We start from the raw sequence: 21,273 nt of genomic DNA on the forward strand, positions 1-21,273 counted from the left end.
GGTGTTACTCTAGCTTGGCATAGGGTTAGGCTCAGTCTTTGTTTGTTTGGTAATCTTTAAGTCATTCTCCTTGTTCTTTCCCCAGTGCCATGCATGGATACTGTGTTTCTTAAATGTCTAAAATGTCTACACCAGTGTGTCTGACTGTGTCTTTCAGTCCCATGTTACAAAACAACTATGAGCTTATTTAAAGCTTTAATTTACCAGGCTATTCAAACAGGCTTTACACATTTCATCCCACTAGAAAATCGATGAAGAATTTACAGTTTTGAAAAAGAGGGAAGGAAAAGGTGTGGGAGAGACATAGTGCACATGAACCAGAGAACCATGTACATGATTTGACCATTCTTAACCCCCAGACATTGATGTCTTCCATAAGAACTTGCTCCTGTGATTTTTATCGTTAAAAAGACTGTGTAGTATCAGAAGGTTAAAGATTTTCATAAACTTTTAATAATGTCCAAGATGCATTAAAATGATTTCTATTTGGACATAAACTTTAGTAACATCAGTTTGTGGATGTCTTGTCTTCATTAAAAAAACATGTAGTTTCTACCACAAAGTTGAATCAGTTCATCTGGACACAAGTTTGTTGTAGAGATACATCTCTCACCATCTTACAACGCCGTAATAGGAGCTATACCCCAATCATGTGTGAAAGGCACACATGGTGTCACGTGGGAGAGAAAGGACTCAAGTGCGGAGATTAACTTAAATAATAATTTTATTTTTTTTAAATGAAAAATTAAACACAAAACACAAAACAAAAACAAAACCAATAATGAACCCCGCTGGAGACCGCTGGGCGATGCAGGCAACGAAAACTGAAAAAGGAAAACAAAGATTAATGCAAGGCGCGAACCCGGGTCGCGCCGGTGCATGGCGGTTGTGTTGCCACCGCGCTAACGTAGCGCGGGTGAGGGGGTGTGTGTAGACGCTGAAGATAAAGCCGAGCGCTTGACGGCATCACCATCAGGCAGTTACTGAACCTACAGGCGCTGAAACATAAAGCGGTGGGTATGAACCGGGTAATGGCGTTATAGCCGAGCGCTTGACGGCATCACCACCAGGCAGTTACTGATCCCACTATCACTGAGAATAAAGCGGTGGGTGTAAACCGGGTAATGGCGTTATAGCCGAGCGCTTGACGGCATCACCATCAGGCAGTTACTAATCCCACTATCGCTGAGAATAAAGCGGTGGGTGTAAACCGGGTAATGGCGTTATAGCCGAGCGCTTGACGGCATCACCATCAGGCAGTTACTAACCCACCAAGCTGAAAGCGCTAAGGCACTACAGCAATATGACACGGGAGTTAAGGACTCCCGGACATCAATAGCCCCCCGCACGGCGGTGGGCTACGGGAAGGACGCGATCGGCGTGGCTTCGCTGAAGGTTGCAGCTAATGAAGTTCGCCGATCTGAAAAGAGAAGAAAAGAACAAATCAGTTAGCCAACCTCAGAAGTGCGGATTCGAACCGGGGATGTTGACGCTAGAGCCGAACACTTAACGGCCTCGCCATCCAGCGGTTACGAAACCAAATGACCACTTAAGATGAGAGGTTAATGCGGATACGGCTGCAAGCGCTATCGCTTGCTGTTTAGCAGCACCGCTAACGCTAACCGAATAAAGAAAAGGCAGCACGAGGGCTGCACGGCGTCGCACCACGCTAAAGCAATAGGCTAAATAAAGATGTTACCTCGACCTTGCAGTCTACACACCCTAATGGCACATGCCACCAGGGGATACCGTCTGGCCTATAAAAGCGTGGATGCGCTGCCACCAGCGAACTGAAAAAACAAACAAAAGAAACAAAAGCAGACAAAAGGTGCGACACCCGCTGCTGTGCAGAGCTGGCTTAAGTAAGCCAGCCCACAGCTGCAGGCAATTCGCCCTAATTGGAAGGCCTATTATTTAAGGCCTTCCTCTACTGAGCTCTGTAAGGCTCTGTGACATCAGGGAAGAGTGGTAAGTACCACTGACGCCACAGAACCTTACACATGGCCATTGTAACTAATGGTCATTGTGATTTGCATATGTACCTGATCACCGGTTTATTGTTATGCAATGGGCTGTGATCAGTCATTATGCAGATCGTCTGCATATAAGGTTGAGGTTATTCACCACCAGCTCAGACTGAAGAAGTCACTTGGATGAGTGACGAAATGTATCTCTACAAACTTGTGTCCAGATGAACTGATTCAACTTTGTGGATCTGTGAACCTGGATTATTGAGCATGCATCAAGAGACATGTAGTTGCTTGTGCTAAAGTCATTTATTTTATTTTATCTCGACACAACCTCAGTGATGATTATGCTAACAAGGACTACAGTTGGTAACTTTTCTCAGGCCATATTAATGAGGCTGACTGCACCTACAAAGAACCTACAAAAACAGATATATTATGTAGCCTGTGTAATTAGCTTCCCTTTTTTAGAGGGGGTTATGGTTTTAATTAGGACAGGAGCAGGCAGTTTTTGGGCCAGCTGAGCTATCAGCTGGGCTATCAACCGGAAGATTGGCGGTTCAAATCCAGGCTCTGCTATGCAGCCACTGTTGGGTCCTTGAGCAAGGCCCTTAACCCTGTCTGCTCCAGGGGCACCGTACGATGGCTGACCCTGCGCTCTGACCCCAGCTTCCAAACAAGCTGGGATATGCAAAGAAAGAATTTCATTGTACTGTACATCTGTATATGTATATGTGACAAATAAAGTATATATCTCTTTCTCTATCTCTAGTTGAGCCAAGTTTAGCATTTGCTGTCTGGAGTGAGCAAAGCTGTCGTGAGCGACTTTGGCAGTACTGGTTTAGAGTAAGTTTGTACTTGGTGATTGTGTACAAGTAGCTAAGTGGTAGGGCTACTTTGTGCAGTACAAGCACCCAGTAATGCTTCTGATTAATGTATCAGTTCTATGCAACTCCAGACTCCAAGCTGCTAGTACCCTTTCCTAAGCTTTGTTGTAAAGATGTTTCTGTGAAGTTGATTGACATGCTTAGTGGGTGTCAGCTGATGTTCTCTACTGTCTCATTTTAGTTTCTTTTTTTATTGTAAAAACCATAAGTGTTCATTTTGATATTAGGTGAGATGCTGCGATGTTGGTGTTCCATTCCTCTAGCCTTGGGTCGTGTGGTGGTATGTTTGTGTAGACTGTCTCATTTTAGTTTCTTTTTTTATTGTAAAAACCATAAGTGTTCATTTTGATATTAGGTGAGATGCTGCGGTGTTGGTGTTCCATTCCTCTAGCCTTGGGTCGTGTGGTGGTATGTTTGTGTAGACCAAATTCAGCAAATTGTGAACCACCAGCTGGAGGGGTTTGCTGTATTTTCCTCTTCTTTTATCTACTTAACTTTAGCCTAGGGGTTGGGTTGGCCAGATAAGGGAGTGTTGGGGGAACAGCTAGATGTCTTGAGTTGGTAAAATTGTGTAGCATTTACCAGAGTGACAGAGATTTGCAGTGCAGTGCCTGTGTGGTATTGAATTGCTTATTTAACATTTTCTGTCAACTTATTTGTTCACATGTGGCATTGAAAGTCTGGTTAGCCCACCAAACCCCAAACACCTGATCAACACCAGTTTAAATGATGAATCTGTAATGTTTCTTTCTTTTTAATTATCAAATCAAACTGATAGTGTTTTTAATGACTGCGTTTGTGAATTTATTGGTATACAGAGCTCCCCTTTTGCTCTAGGTATAAACCAAGGGGTGGCGTTGTTGGGTATTTTTGGCTCCGCTGTCCTTACCACCCACCACAATTATTAATTAAAAGCGACAGGATTGCAGGAGCAGTGTTTTTGTATAGTAACCTATAAGCTCATGGTAAAGCTCACTTGACTGTGGACAGTGTTACAGTTTTAGGTTTTAGTTTGCCTGTTTTGCTGGTTGTTTTCGATTACCTGTGACCATTTAGATATACTGTATGTCCTCTCATACAGATACATACCCACATACTCTAAAATAGAATTACTAAGAGTACAAATTTGTACTTTTACTAATTAAAACTTAAAATGATCTAGTAGCCTAAGGTACTGGCTACCCGAGCAAAGATAAACACGACTGTTACATAATATTTAAAAACTTTATAGTTCATGAGAATTATTGTACTTGGTGTTTTCTTTGATCTTATTAAATATAAAGAATTCTACATCTTCAGTAGTGACTTGACAATCAATAATTTTTTTTTTGTCCAGAATTTTAAAGCAGCTTCATTAGCTGAGGCTTGTATAACTGTAATGTTCTAATGCTGTAACGTTGGTATACAAAGGTTTGTATGTATGTCTATAGACATTGTATTTTTTTATTTTATTTTGTTGATTTAAATGACTCAGGCAATTGACAAGTCTAGAAAGTCAGAGAGATAGAAAAGGCTTTATACAACAACTGTGAATGAGTGTCGCTACTTTGAAGGTCAACCCACCGAGCCCCACAGGACTGCAGTGTGAATAAAAAGAGACCAGGAGACAGAAAAATAGAGAACATTAAAAAAAGAAAAAGTCATGAAAAACAGGGAGGTTGTATTGATACCGAGTTTGTACGCACAGTATTTACAAGGTCATCTTTATTTATTTATTAATTATTTTATTCATTTATTAACATTTTATGGTATTACATACGCAAACTTATCAATATGAAACTAAAAATGAATCTGATTATGTAGTATGTGTCTTTCTTGGTCTTTGTTTGTTACACTATTGGATTTCAGTTTAACTGGTCCAGATTCCCATTAACTACTATTTATTAATATTCCAACAACACATTCAATGCAAAGGATAATGGTTTGCATATTGGACACAGGATAGGAATACACCTTGAACAAGGTCCCAATCCATCACAGAACACTATGTTTATGCATTCACCCCCTTACAAGTAGGGCATTTTTTTTAAATGGCTTGTCTAATGTCAATGTGCATGTGCATCTCCACTTATCAGTTTATATTTTTTGTATATTATTATATAGTTTTGTTTCTTACTTCAGGTTAAAAGCTTAGCTGTATGTAACTTGTGAACTCCTATAGGTACAACAGAGCAGGTAATAAAGCATGTTGACCTATAACAAGTAGTCTAGTAGGTTTTTGTAATGGTTGAAACCTCTTGGATGTCTACAAATAGTATTTTTGAGTTTATTAAATGATCACAGTGTAAACATTACATTTCCCCATCAAAAAACAAAACCCTACTAATTAACATCACTACATAAGCTCTATAATTATTATAGTAATAATTCCTACTTTTTACTTTCTTCTTGTTTATTGCATTTTACCAATTGTCTAGAAATAGGGTTTGTACTAATAGGCCCAAGTACAAGATAGGCCAATTAGACAGTGATTAACTAGGCAGTGTTAATGTTACCTGCATAGTATGACAGTTATTATAAAATCTTTTTTGTTGTAGTAATGTTTGGCACTAGCAAATTAATCAGCAACCAACTTAGATTGGTGTATATACACTCTGACATTAAAATAGGACTACTGACCAATATAGCTAGCCAGCTGTTAGGTAAAATATCAAGGTGTCCATAAACTTTTGGACCTCTATGTTACAACCGAGGTGCTCATTTCAGTCCCTGCTCTCACGTTCACCTGTTATCTCCATCTATATAAACTCCCTACTCCATACAATAAAGTGGCAGCTTACTCTGAGTGTCTGTGTTACTGAGTTTCTTTCTGTGTGCTCAGGTTTTGCAAGGCTCTTTTTCTCAGACTTATAGCAGCAAATGACGCTGGAGTAGAAGATTTCTTGATGTTCTGACACCAGCATGCCTTGCTGCTATTATTAATTTTTATAGTGCAAAATACACAGTCAAGTTATATTATTATGACTTTCGACAGTGACAGCATGTAGCTCATAAAGGAAGTCATGTTTTGTGAGCTCGATGGGTATATAAGGTGTGCAACAGGCTGTCTGCACATACAGGGGTTGGACAAAATAACTGAAACACCTGTCATTTTAGTGTGGGAGGTTTCATGGCTAAATTGGACCAGTCTGGTGGCCAATCTTCATTAATTGCACATTGCACCAGTAAGAGCAGAGTGTGAAGGTTCAATTAGCAGGGTAAGAGCACAGTTTTGCTCAAAATATTGCAATGCACACAACATTATGGGTGACATACCAGAGTTCAAAAGAGGACAAATTGTTGGTGCACGTCTTGCTGGCGCATCTGTGACCAAGACAGCAAGTCTTTGTGATGTATCAAGAGCCACGGTATCCAGGGTAATGTCAGCATACCACCAAGAAGGACAAACCACATCCAACAGGATTAATTGTGGACGCAAGAGGAAGCTGTCTGAAAGGGATGTTCGGGTGCTAACCCGGATTGTATCCAAAAAACATAAAACCACGGCTGCCCAAATCACGGCAGAATTAAATGTGCACCTCAACTCTCCTGTTTCCACCAGAACTGTCCGTCGGGAGCTCCACAGGGTCAATATACACGGCCGGGCTGCTATAGCCAAACCTTTGGTCACTCGTGCCAATGCCAAACGTCGGTTTCAATGGTGCAAGGAGCGCAAATCTTGGGCTGTGGACAATGTGAAACATGTATTGTTCTCTGATGAGTCCACCTTTACTGTTTTCCCCACATCCGGGAGAGTTACGGTGTGGAGAAGCCCCAAAGAAGCGTACCACCCAGACTGTTGCATGCCCAGAGTGAAGCATGGGGGGGGATCAGTGATGGTTTGGGCTGCCATATCATGGCATTCCCTTGGCCCAATACTTGTGCTAGATGGGCGCGTCACTGCCAAGGACTACCGAACCATTCTGGAGGACCATGTGCATCCAATGGCGGTGCCGTGTATCAGGATGACAATGCACCAATACACACAGCAAGACTGGTGAAAGATTGGTTTGATGAACATGAAAGTGAAGTTGAACATCTCCCATGGCCTGCACAGTCACCAGATCTAAATATTATTGAGCCACTTTGGGGTGTTTTGGAGAAGCGAGTCAGGAAACGTTTTCCTCCACCAGCATCACGTAGTGACCTGGCCACTATCCTGCAAGAAGAATGGCTTAAAATCCCTCTGACCACTGTGCAGGACTTGTATATGTCATTTCCAAGACGAATTGACGCTGTATTGGCCGCAAAAGGAGGCCCTACACCATACTAATAAATTATTGTGGTCTAAAACCAGGTGTTTCAGTTATTTTGTCCAACCCCTGTATATCCCTCGTTGCTGTCATGGGTGACAGTACCATGGGTAAAACTGTCTTCCCTGGAGTGAATGGGATCTTCCAGCAAGACAATGCAACATGTCACACGACTAGAAATGTCCAACATTGGCTGGAAGAGCATGACCAAGACTTCCATGTACTACCCTGACCCCCTAATCCCCCTAATTTATGGATCCTCCATGCACCCTCCAGCAGCTGTGGGATGCACTTCAGTCAGCATGGCTCCAGATACCTGTGACAACCTACAAGGACCTTACTGAGTCACTCCCAGCCTGTCTAGCTGCTGTCCGTGCTGCACACGGCGGTTACTCTGGATATTAGCTTGTGGTCATAATAATGTGACTCGACTGTGTATATACTGTGTCTGAATATTAGCAGTACCATTTGTTAGTGTACTAATCTGCAGCTAATATATCTATTAAGTACAAACGTATGCAAGTAGAGACCAAAGTAGTCAATGTTGTGATTTATTATGTGACATGACACAGTGCTTTTTTGATTGCTTATTCATAATTATTATAGATCTTGGTATAACAAGTAAGGTATGTTTCATTATTTTTTAAAAAATTAAAAAGAGTTGCTGCTCAGGTGGTGCATGGGTAAAAACACACGCTGCAACCAGAGCTGGGATCTCGAATACATCGTATCGAATCTCAGCTCTGCCTTCCCGGCTGAGGCTGAGCGGTCACATGAACAACGATTGGCCTGTTGTTCAGATATGGGCGGGACTAAGCCGGATAAGGGTCTCTCTCTGTCAGAATGGTGCAATTACGACCTCTGCTGGCTGATTAGAGGTGCCTACATAGAGATGAGGAGAGTGCTCTTAGGGTGTGTCTCTCCGTACACAACGCTAGGTGGCACAACACTCGTCAATGTGTGGGTGATAAGATGCATACGGCTTGCTGCCCACGTGTCGGATCTCCTCGGTCCGAGCAGGGATCGGCATAGGCGGAGAGGAAGCATGATGCAATTGGGCAATTAGACCCTAAAAGGGGGAGGAAAAAAGGGGAGAAAATGCATTAAAAAAAATTTTTTTTAAATTTAAAAGAGAACCAATGTCATTGATGGGGCGGCACTGTAGTGTAGTGGGTAGCGCTGCCACCGCACACCAATAAGGGCCTGGGTTCGATTCCCCAGCTGGGTGGCCAGGGTCATTTCTGTGTGGAGTTTGCATGGTCTGCTTGGGTTTCCTTTAAGTGCCCTTCAAAAAGCCCCAAGTGTGTGTGTGTGTGTGTCCTGTATTAGACTGCCGACCTGTTTAGGGTGTTTACTACCCTTCACCCAATGAATCAGACCCACTGTGACCCTGACCAGGATAAATTGGTGTTAAAACAGACAGTAAATGAATGTATTAATGTAAGTAATACAAGATGAGTTGTTGGTTGGCTGTCAGACTTTTCCTTCAAGGCATAACAGAAGGAACTGAGCAAATAATTATGCACCACAAATATTTATATCTTTCAAAGCGTCTTACGGACTGACCGGTTGATTGATTTTGGATCTCATGTAAATAATTTTTCTGTTATTTTTTTCCACTGTGAAATGGAAAAAAATGTGAAATGCATTTGAAAACAAAATGCCAACAGAAACGTCAAACTGTGAGTGAGTCAGCTTGTCAGATTTTGCATCCTGTCGGTCATCTTGACATGGGCCTATAACAAATTACATCACGTTGGCTTGTCCACCTGTCTGCTGACATCTCCTCACACACACATACACATCTGAGAATCACTTTAGACTTATTATGTGAAATGAATTAAATATGAATAAAATTTTCACAGTTTATCCTGAAGCCTATCCAGACACATTGGGATCAAAGCAGTACTACACTGTGGAACCTTTCTTATTTAGTCATACCTGAGGACAGTTTACAGCAGTCAATCCACCTATTGAGAACAAACTATACTGGACTTAGGAAAGCCATGTTGGTGAAACACTGTGAAAGACTCTCCAGAGCCATGCTACTGTGCAGCACCAATACTACCAACTGTGCCACTGTTTACAAAATTACCTGGATTTCAAAATAGATTACTCTAAATGAGACTGAACTGGTCTTAAACTAAGTCATAAAAATAATCATGATGCTACCAACTCCATGGTTTACTGTTAGGATGAGGTGTTTTAATTCCTCCAAACATAATGTGCATACACTGATCAACCATGACATTAAAACCACCTCCTTGTTTCTACATTCACTGTCCATTTTATCAGCTCCACTTACCATATAGAAGCACTGACTTACTGACTGTAGTCCGTCTACTTCTCGACATACCCTTTTAACCTGTTGGCTAGATATTTTTGGTTGGTGGACTATTCTCAGTCCAGCAGTGACAGTGAGGTGTTTAAAAACTCATACCAGCACAACACACACTAACACACCACTACCATGTCATTGTCACTGCAATGCTTAGAATGATCCACCACCCAAATAATACCTGCTCTGTGGTGGTCCTGTGGAGTCCTGACCATTGAAGAACATCATGAAAGGGGGCTAACAAAGCATACAGAGAAACAGATGGACTACAGTCAGTAATTGTAGAGCTACAAAGTGCTTCTATATGGTCAGTAAAGCTGATAAAATGGACAGTGAGTGTAGAAACAAGGTGGCTGTAATGTTATGGCTGATCAGTGTATGTGTTAAGAACAAAACCTTTGTCTCAATCTTTGTTTTTCAAAAGAGGTTTTGTGGAACATTCAGATGGTGTCACTTAATTAATACTATTGTTTTATGCTTTTATGTAGTGGATACAGTATTGCAGATGTCTTTCAGCTTTACATGTTGCTCTTGGTGTTATCTTTGCAGGATGCCCACCCCTACTCAGTAAAAGAGTTGAAATTGTGTAATTAGGGTACAAAATTCAGGTAATTACAAGTCATTCTAATGTCATTTTTGCAACTATGGTTGCAGACAAAAAGCCCCTCATATTATGTTCTTGTCCATACAAAGTTTATGAGTGGAACCATGGCTGAGCCAGTAGCAGCATAGGTCCTGGTGTTCCGTCACTGTCTGTGTAGGTTATTACTGGATACTCGGGTATATTCTTCCACTGGTTTAAAGTGGTAAGTGTAAGCGAGTAAACAGCTGAGTGTGTTGCCAGACCTACCACAACCCTGACCAAGATGATTTGTTCTTCCATTGCATTTTTTTCTATTAGCATGTGCTTTATTTGGAATGACACAGAGGTACGATTTGAAGCTCTGACATGGTGCCACACCAAATGGCAAAAAAATGTGTGGGCACCTGTACGTAAACTTGTTGGACATCACTTGGAAATCCATGCACATTTATAGTCTGTCATAAGAGGACTTGGCTCACAACTGACATCTTAATTCATACATAAAGTGTTTAATGGTGTTAAGATCAGGGAGTTCCTCCATACCAACTTGTAAAACCATTTTATGGAACTCCTACTGTGCACTAAAACTATGCAGCCAAACTGCATTTAATTAAATGCATATAATTAATTGTTTACACATTAACAGTGGGTGTGGCTAAAACCTTTGTTCATTGTCTATTATACCACAGTTTTATCCTGCTTAGGTCAAGTCAAGTCAATTTTATTTGTTTGGCTTTTTTACAATGAACATTGTCTCAGAGCAACTTTACAGAATGCAGGACCTACAGACCAAAAACCCCTGTTGAGAAAGCAGAGGGCAACAGTGGCAAGGAAAAACTCCCTTAAAATTACAGGAAGAAACCTTGAGAGGAACCAGACTCAGCAGGGACCCATCCTCTTTGGGTGGCCTGGAGGATCATTTGAATAAATAGGATTTACACAAATCATACATACACAAAATTAAATTAAACTAAAAGTTAAAACTAGCAAAAAAGAACTGGAGTTCTTCATGATTCGTCTGTGATAAAATCTGTAGTTAGATCTTGACATTTTTGGTGCAAACAAGCCAGGCCCGTCACATCTAGCAGGAGCAGCATTGTTGGCACAGCAGTCTCGACGTCTTCAACCTCAGGTGGCTAAACAGGTTTCCGTCAGAACCACCTCGGGGTAAAACAACAGAAGATGTAGTTAAAATATGAAATTATTAAGAGTAAAATGTCTTACAGAAAGTAGCTTTAGACTCCGGCACCCCGTCCGGCTTAGGGTCGCAGTGGGTCTGCTTTATTGAGCGAGAGGCAGGAAACACCCTCGACGGGTTGCCAGTTCATCTTTTGGCACACACACACACTTAAGGCAATTTGAGAAGCCAGAGAAACCGGAGCACCCAAAAAAACACAGGAAGCACATGCAAACTCCACACAGAAAGAATAGGTTGGGTAGGCTAAAACACCTAAACTTAATATTCAGGAGGATTAACCACATACTTTTGGCCATATAGTGCAAACAATATCAAATGAACCTTTATGCCATTTTCTTTGGATATTAGTTTGTGTTGCCACTGCTTACCATATGAAACAGAAGCAGAATGGCTTGGACACATCCTCCTGTCTCCTGTGCAGTTTTATTGTGTATAGTGTAGATTATTCACTGTTTCATGTGAAGCCTTTTTTTATCACGTCCATCACACACATAGCTTACTGCAGAGAGAATTCCCTTATGTGCTGCAGATTAGTGAGATAATACAGAGACATACAGAAATATACTGGTGGGACCATCACAATTAGATAGTTTAGTTCATCCTTTTCCCATAATGCTTTGGGACATTATAGGCAATTTAAACAACCTTTTTGGGTAGGTAGTTATAAACTAGGGTAGCACCAGGAAATGTGGGTTCTATACTGCACTTGGATTGGGGAATCATGGTTGAACACAGGACAATGCATCACACACACACACACATTTTGTTACTCTGTGGTCAGTTAAGAGCAGCTAATTAACCTTCTGCAAGTTATGGGGTGGAGGGCACCAATATACCTAGGGGAAATACACATGGATGTAAAAAGGATGTGCAAAACTTCTCACAGTGCCCAGGTGGCGCACCGAGTTTGAATCTCAGCTCTGCTACCGGTCAGGTGGGCATCCCCTAGCAGGCACAATTGGCAATATTTGGCCACCAGTCTGCTGGGTGGGAAAGATTGGACTAATACAGTGGGGCCAAAAAGTATTTAGTCAGCCACTAATTGTGCAAGTTCTCCTACTTAGAAAGATGAGAGAGGTCTGTAATTTTCATCATAGGTACACTTCAACTATGAGAGACAAAATGAGAAAAAAAAAATCCAGGAAATCACATTGTAGGATTTTTAAAGAATTTATTTGTAAATTATGGTGGAAAATAAGTATTTGGTCAATAACAAAAGTTCAACTCAATACTTTGTAACATAACCTTTGTTGGCAATGACAGAGGTCAAACGTTTCCTGTAAGTCTTCACCAGGTTTGCACACACTGTAGCTGGTATTTTGGCCCATTCCTCCATGCAGATCTCCTCTAGAGCAGTGATGTTTTGGGGCTGTCGCTGGGCAACACGGACTTTCAACTCCAGGACCTTGAAATGCTCTTTACGGAGCCACTCCTTCGTTGCCCGAGCGGTGTGTTTGGGATCATTGTCATGCTGGAAGACCCAGCCACGTTCCATCTTCAATGCTCTCACTGATGGAAGGAGGTTTTGGCTTAAAATCTCACGATACATGGCCCCGTTCATTCTTCCCTTAACACGGATCAGTCGTCCTGTCCCCTTTGCAGAAAAACAGCCCCAAAGCATGATGTTTCCACCCCGATGCTTCACAGTAGGTATGGTGTTCTTGGGATGCAACTCAGCATTCTTCTTCCTCCAAACACGACGAGTTGAGTTTTTACCAAAAAGTTCCATTTTGGTTTCATCTGACCACATGATATTCTCCCAATCCTCTTCTGGATCATCCATATGCTCTCTGGCAAACTTCAGACGGGCCTGGACATGTACTGGCTTAAGCAGGGGGACACGCCTGGCACTGCAGGATTTGAGTCCCTCTCGGCGTAGTGTGTTACTGATGGTAGCCTTTGTTACTTTGGTCCCAGCTCTCTGCAGGTCATTCATCAGGTCCCTCCATGTAGTTCTGGGATTTTTGCTCACCGTTCTCATGATCATTTTGACCCCACGGGATGAGATCTTGCGTGGGGCCCCAGATCGAGGGAGATTATCAATGGTCTTGTATGTCTTCCATTTTCTTACAATTGCTCCCACAGTTGATTTATTCACACCAACCTGCTTGCCTATTGTAGATTCACTCTTCCCAGCCTGGTGCAGGTCTACAATTTTCTTCCTGGTGTCCTTCGACAGCTCTTTGGTCTTGGCCATGGTTGAGTCTGGAGTCTGACTGTTTGAGGCTGTGGACAGGTGTCTTTTATACAGATAACGAGGTCAAACAGGTGCCATTAATACAGCTAACGACTGGAGGACAGAAGAGCTTCTTAAAGAAGAAGTTACAGGTCTGTGAGAGCCAGAAATCTTGCTTGTTTGTGGGTGACCAAATACTTATTTTCCACCATAATTTGCAAATAAATTCTTTAAAAATCCTACGATGTGATTTCCTGGATTTTTTTTCTCATTTTGTCTCTCATAGTTGAAGTGTACCTATGATGAAAATTACAGACCTCTCTCATCTTTCTAAGTTGGAGAACTTGCACAATCAGTGGCTGACTAAATACTTTTTGGCCCCACTAAATTTCAACGCTATTTTGACTCAAGAACGAGTGAGCATCCGATGCTGCCTTAGCGGCAAAGGCAATCCCAGCATTCAATGCGGCATAACTTTTCTCACAGAAAAAAAAAAAAAAAAATGTTATTGTAATAAGGATTATAATAATAATAGTTATAGTAATAAGAGTTATTTTCAAACGTAAATAAATTATTATTGATTTTTAATTTGTATAAACATGTACAAGTGTCAAGTTCGGACTTGTCAGCGAATTTAACCGTTTCCTGTACACGGAGTGAGATGTTATTTGACATGCTACTGCGTTGTGCCACCCCATCCCATTGGTTTGAATAGCATGATGCTAACTGTGTTAGCTTCGTTAGTGAAAACTGATGGAATCACTGTCTAAGTAGTGTGTTCGCATAACCTGCCTTATAAGTCAATGACTTATTAGAATCCTCTCCACTTAGGCAGCTACCTATGTAGACAGTAAGACAGCAAGGCAGCTCACTAGGTTTTCGAACACATCCTAAATTGCTGAATGATGAATCTAAGCAAAAGTGGCTGAGTATAATTCAATAGATGTAGGGAGGGTGTACATATTTTTGATGTTTTGTTTGAGGGTTCTTCAAAATGTTTCTTCCCTTTTTTTAACTCTATTTATTAAGAATTACATCACTTTTTTACACAGTCACCTTCCGATGCATTTTTCCCAGCGTCGTACCAACTTTTTAATGCCATGAGCAAAAAATGTTTTTGGTTGAGCGTGTAGCCACTGATGCACCACTGCTTTCACATCATCATCACATGAAAATCTTCTTCCCCTTAAAGCTTCTTTGAGCATCCAAAAAGGTGGAAATCAGATGGCGCCAAACCAGACTATAAGCTCTCTCTCAGTCTCTCAGACACGACCAATTACTACTCCTCCCACCCTCACTGTTCCAAAGAAAATATAAAAGTGTGGAAACTTTTTAAAGATATCACTTAAATAAGAAAAAATGTTATTTTTAAATATATAAATGTTTACTATGAAAGAAATGAAACCTGACTGAATAAACAGTTATTTATAATGATGATAAAGTAATTGATTAAAAACAGATTAGTGCATAATAAAGAGGTGGTGGCCCTTTTTATATAATGTTAGATGATTTGAAAACTATAAGCTTCTGCAATTACCATTGGTTTATTTAATTATTGTATTAACTCTAAGGTTTACAGATTTTTATTGACAAAAAAGTAAAAGCCAAGTTGTTACTAGCCAATCAGATAGTGTGTTAGACAAGGACAGAGTTAGTATGCTGTGTGTAGGTGTAGCCCACCTGGGAAAGTCAGGAGAGAAGTGGGGTCGTTTGTATAGACGTTTCCTTAGAAACACACAAAAGCTAAGTAGGTGTCCGCTTTGCCCAAGGCATTTAGTCTTGTCGATGCCTTTCACTATGCCTTTGCACACTCAGTCCATTAGATCAATAACATTAGCAGAGCTGCAGAAATATGTTTGCACTTATAATAAGTCAGAGTAAGAATATAGTAAAATCATAGTAGTAAGTAGCCATACAAATATAAACAAAGTGGCTGTTTTAGTCAATTGTTAACCTGTTTTAATTCCCCCTTACACACATTATACAAGACATTATACAAGACATTTAGTGTATTATGACAACTACATGAAAAAAAAGCATTTAGTGTTTGAGGATAAGGACAGGTCTTAGGATCACTCCCAAAAAAGGAAGCCATAGGAATTGATAACATCGCAGAAAAAAACATCAGTTAAAGTGCTGACCAAATTACTCAACAGATTTGGAAAACCATTTCATGGCCAGCAAATTGAAAGAGGTCAGTTTATAGCCTAATAATGAACTAAAAAGACCAAAAAGACTGTGCAAACTGTTGTACAATCTTCTTCAAATCACACAGCAGTAAAATGATGCTAAGGTTAATTTAAAGCAGAGTACGTAGAGCCATACATTGAACAAGAACTTGCAGATGTGCATGCAGGATTTTAAAAAGGCAGAGATATCACTTCAGTGTAAGGTTGGATTATGGGGAAAAAACAACAAAGGAATTCAAAAAGAAGTCAACATGCTTTATTGACTGCAGCAAAGTAGCTGACTACGCATTATTATAGAAGGTCCTCAGGCAGATGGGAATACCGAAGTATCTCATCATTCTAATGAGGAAAATCTGAACCGATCAATAATCCAAAATCATGACAGTAAATGGACAGACTAGTTCCAAATCAGAAAAGGATTTAGACAAGGCTGCATTCTGTCACAGTGGTGGTTCTAGACCATTAGAGAGGCCAATTACTTTCTGCCCAAATGTGCATTGTGGGCATTAAGAGGAAACAGTCGATATTCAATAGAATTCAACATTTTATTTATGCAGTATTTAGTCTACATTTTCTTGAGTTTGATGTAAACAGATCAACAAAGAATCACCATTTAAGGCATTTGCTCTGCTTAAATGTAATTTATTCAGTCCTTTTCTTTTTCATATTCAATTGTAGTTACATATACTGTATTCCTAGGGGGACCATAGGGGGGGCCAAGCTGGTTGTCACAGGGGCACTGGCCCCCGCTGTACCCCCCCTCTTCCCAGAACCGCCACTGTTCTGTCACCAATCCTGTTCAAACTGTACGCTAAACCTATAATAAATAATGCAGGACTGGAGGAAGATAGAAATACCAGAGTCTCTCATTGTTCTTATGAGGAAACTCTGCACTGATCAACACGCCAAAATCAGGACAGAAAGTGAACAGCTTAGGTCACAATCAAAAAAGGGTTTAGACAAGGCTGCATTCTTTCACCATTCCTGTTCAACCTGTACGCTAAACTTATAATGAATAACGCAGGACTGGAGGAGGAAAGGACTACCAGAGCATCTCATCATTCTTATGAGGAAACTCTGCACTAAGAAACCAGTCAAAATCAGGACAGAAAGTGAACAGCTTAGGTCACGATCAAAAAAGAGTTTAGACAAGGCTGCATTCTGTCACCATTCCTGTTCAACCAGTACGCTAAACTTATAATGAATAATGCAGGACTGGAGGAAGATGGTTGAGGATTGAATTGGTGGAAGAAACATCAATAACCTTTGATATAAGGATGACACAACACTCATAGTAGAAACTCAGGAAGGACCTTATAAGGAATGAAAGAATTGGTTTAAAGAAGACAACTCATGACAAGAGGAAAATCCAAAAACTTTACCATTGGAAGAGATGATGTTAAAGTGGTTTACAGCGCTTGCCTACTTAAATCAATTATTACCAGCGAAAGATCCAGCAGTCATGAAATATGAGACAGACTGGCACTTGGCAATACAAGAATGAAGGAACTGAAAAGGATCTTCGGGTGTAAAGATGTGTCACTCTCTTTCTCTCTGTACAGATGTAAAAGGGGGACATAAGGAAATATTGATGCTTTTAAACTTTGGTTCTGGTGAAGGCTTTTAAGAGTACATTGTATGGCAAAGAAGACAAACAAATACACCCTCAATCAAATCAAACCTAATCTTACAATTCTAGAAAACTCTATCATTTTGGATGCACTATGATGAGAACCAGATTGTTGGAAAGGACAATTATGCTTAAAGGTAAAATAGGAGGAGGATTGCTGGACACGTGTGGAAGGACACGATTAGAGGACTCATGAATGAGCCATTATGAAAGCTGAACACCAAAACAGAGAACATGATGTTGTGCAGAAACACTATCCATATGGTAGCCAGGAGTTGAAATAAACTTGACAGCTTTTAATTATTTATTAAAATGTAATTAGTGTGTTAGGTTAATGCTACTAAATGATTCTATGTAGTCTATATTCTCTCTCAGTCTCTCAGTCTAGATTCTATGTAGCTATATACAGTATGTACTACTAGCAATTAGTGTACTGGCATTACAATCCAAAATTATGTTTACTAATATTAACTAAATTACACCAGCCCACTACCACTGGGATCCAGGGTTTGATTCCACAGCAGTGCTATTGGCCAGTTGGGTGTCTTCATACACGTATGATTGGCTGTATCTGAGGGTGGGACAATATCCGAGGCTCTGTGATGGATTGGCGTCTTCTTTGGGGTGTGTAACTGCTTTGAGCTTAGGGATTTATTTGGCTTTCCACACACAGCTCTTGAGGGCATGTCTGTGGATTTTTGTGTTTATTTGGTTCCTGTAAATATGTTTGGGACCAGAATGAGAATTATACAGTGTCAATGTATAAATATAGTTTTTATATATTTTATATATAATAATATATAAATACTATTTATTTATTATTTATATAAGATCGTCTCATCTGCCTGCCTTGAGCAAGCAAGAGCAGGTACTGTATGTTAATGTAAGTAGCTATTTACCTTGTTCAATACACTTTATTACTTTCTAAGTTTCTAAATTAAATTGTGTCAGCTGTAGGGTGACCATATTTTGATTTTCAAAAAAGAGGACACTGGGCAGGATGGCAGCATGGGCCAGACAGACACCTGCACTGGGTGGAAGGTTTAGTAATTTCATATAATTGGTGGCACCATGGCAATGTGTATAAAGTAGGTGTTTAAATATTTGACAAATGCATTACTAACCATGCAACTATGTTATTGAACTTAAATAAATAAAGAGCTCCTTTTTAACAAGAAAACTAACAAATGCATTTATAGTGAGATAATCTTTTAATTCAGTGTTTAGCCCTAAACAATAATAATAACAAGCAAAATAGTCCATCATTAGAGCTATTTTGTTAGAATGTGGCTTTATCACAGCATTGACAATAACGTCTATCTTAGTACACACATTTGGAAATGTTTACGCTGTTTCAGAATCAGGGATAGACTTTAAACAAGGCAGGTTTGCAGTCCGTTGATCTGTAGCTGTAGTGATGCTCTGTGGTGTAAATTGCAAAAACTCCCTCTGCAGCGGTAACAACATATTCTGTGTTACTTAGTCTTTACCTGACTCTCTCCTTTTGGGTTTTGCTGAACTGGTACCTTTAATTGACACTGACAGGGTGGCACGGTGGCTAAGTGGGTAGCACTGTAGCCTCACAGCAAGAAGGTCCTGGGTTTGTTTCCCAGGTGGGACGGTCTGGGTCCTTTCTATGTGGAGTTTGCATGTTCTCCCCATGTCCACGTGAGTTTCTTCCCACAGTCCAAGGACATGCAAGTGAGGTGAATTGGAGATACTAAATTGTCCAAGACTGTGTTCGATATAACCTTGTGAACTGATGAACCTTGTGTAATGAGTAACTACCGTTCCTGTCATGAATGTAACCAAAGTGTAAAACATGACGTTAAAATCCTAACAAACAAACAATTTGACACTGACATGTATGTCAGTTTTGCAGGTCATGCATTCTGCTTCCCAAGGATCCTGACCGAGACACAAACACAGAATTTTCATCTGCGTTTGGGTATTTTTGGCGGAATCTAAAAAGAAAAGTGAAATCAGTGCAAAAACACACAAAGAATAGCTCACGCAGACTACAAAAGCCAAATCCCAGACATTTTGAGTGATTTAGAAATCACTTCAGGACGCATTTTAGGTCCAAAAAAGAGGATGTATGAACGTTGATGAATGCTAACATTAGCTTTCAACAGTGGCGGCTGTTGGTCTTTCAAAGAGGGGAAGCTCATTGTCGGCTTACATCATAAAATGTGTCAATTTATTTATACATAAATTCTGCCCTCCGTTCCTTTTCAAGAAAATGGCCTGTGATCCTGTCGGACTTGACCAGTGTCCTGAAACAAATACTATGAGTGTGTTTTATTTACAACACAATGAACAATGGAAATGGTCAAGTAATTTCACCAAGCAAATGTCTGTCTTTCGATTTCACTCGCAAAATCCGCGATGGGACGGAAGCTCCCAGTGATTAAGTGACGTGTAGATCTCAAAATAGCTGTCAATCAAAACAGGATTCAGCCTTTCGACTGATCCTCCAATCATCTTGCAGAAGCTCCGCGTCCAGACCCGCCCACAGCTCCATTCACCCCCAGAGATGCTCAGCGTCCGGGGGCGGGACAAAATCGTGGCATTTATCCAATGACCAGCGAGTTTCGAAGCTCAGCTTCTACGGACAAATGCATTGACGCTCCGGGAGTTAACAAAATCGAGTCAGTTGATTTGTGATAAGTAGCTGATTCTGAACGAACTCGTCTTTGAGATGAACGTGTTCTAACGCATTTGTAGTCAATGAAATGTTAACACAACTGTATATATTTGACCATTTAATTTTTGACATTTTAGGGGAAGCTGAGCTTCCCTTGCAGTCTTAGAGAAATCACCACTGGCTTTCAACCACGTGAAAGCTAATGTTAGCACCACCCCCAACCTCCACAGAACTGTTAGTTTCTACCTGTGTTTGGGGTCCAAGTATTAACTAGGGTCAGATTTGAATAGGGTTGCCAACCATCCCGTAAAATACGGATGTGCTTTGTTCCGTATTTTTATCAATGGGAGAGAAATGCTGCAGATAAGACTGAGACAGGCCGATATGTATGAAACAGAAGGAAACTGCTGCTACCGTGGGAATCAGAAAGCGTTTGGTTTTCACTGTTAGTCATAGTAACGCCGTGTGTGCGCAGGCATATCAGCATAACAACCTGTTTACTACTCTGCTGTTAGAGTAGCACAGTGGACAGAGCAGACCCCCCAAATTTTCTCACTGCCCCCCTAAGCAACACAGCCAGAACCGGGGCTGCATGTCAGTGAGAAGATGGTTTATGTAAAAATGTTGTTTGCACTATTGAGAAAAAATGTTACATGAGGTTCTTTATGCATGTTATTTTGCCTAAAATATGGTTCTGATTTATTCTTATAAAGAATAAAAATAATAATAGTTAAACAGTCTGAATAAAACATTTTGATAATGTTCCTATGACGGTGTAAGACCCGTTATATTTTTTTATAGATGCAACCCTAACCGCCTACCCCCCACCCTATGCCTTCTGCCAACCCAGGGTGTTCCTTATTTCCAGTTCTGAAAGTTTGCAACCCTAGATTTGAACCATGTTTGGGACCCTTTTAGGTAACAAAATTACAAGCATAGGAAACAGTGTTTTAATTAGATGCTAGTAGTATCAAGAATGACCAGCAGATAGAGCCAAACACCATGAAGAAGAACATATACTCCTTGTACGTTACGCCTCTTGTAGGCTCTAAAATCATTTATGAATTATTTTATGTATAAGAACATAACATATATCGTTTATACTAAATAATAACTTACAACTCTCCTAGATAAACCTAAGAGTGTCAACAACTGAGATTTTTAAGGTATCACTGCTGAATCTTCCCCTTGGCCTGTTAAAGTTCTTGTTCATGTCGTAAATGTAAACACAAGTCATTTTGTATGAGAGGCCGTGTAGGCCATAATTCTAAGTTGATTTCTCACACACACACCATCATACTCTCACACACACACCATCATACTCTCACACACACACCATCATACTCTCTCACACACACACACCATCATACTCTCTCACACATACCATCATACTCTCTCACACACACCATCATACTCTATCACACAC

This window comes from Trichomycterus rosablanca, chromosome 4 (assembly GCF_030014385.1).
Source record: "Trichomycterus rosablanca isolate fTriRos1 chromosome 4, fTriRos1.hap1, whole genome shotgun sequence".
NCBI classification, from domain to species: Eukaryota; Metazoa; Chordata; class Actinopteri; order Siluriformes; family Trichomycteridae; genus Trichomycterus; species Trichomycterus rosablanca.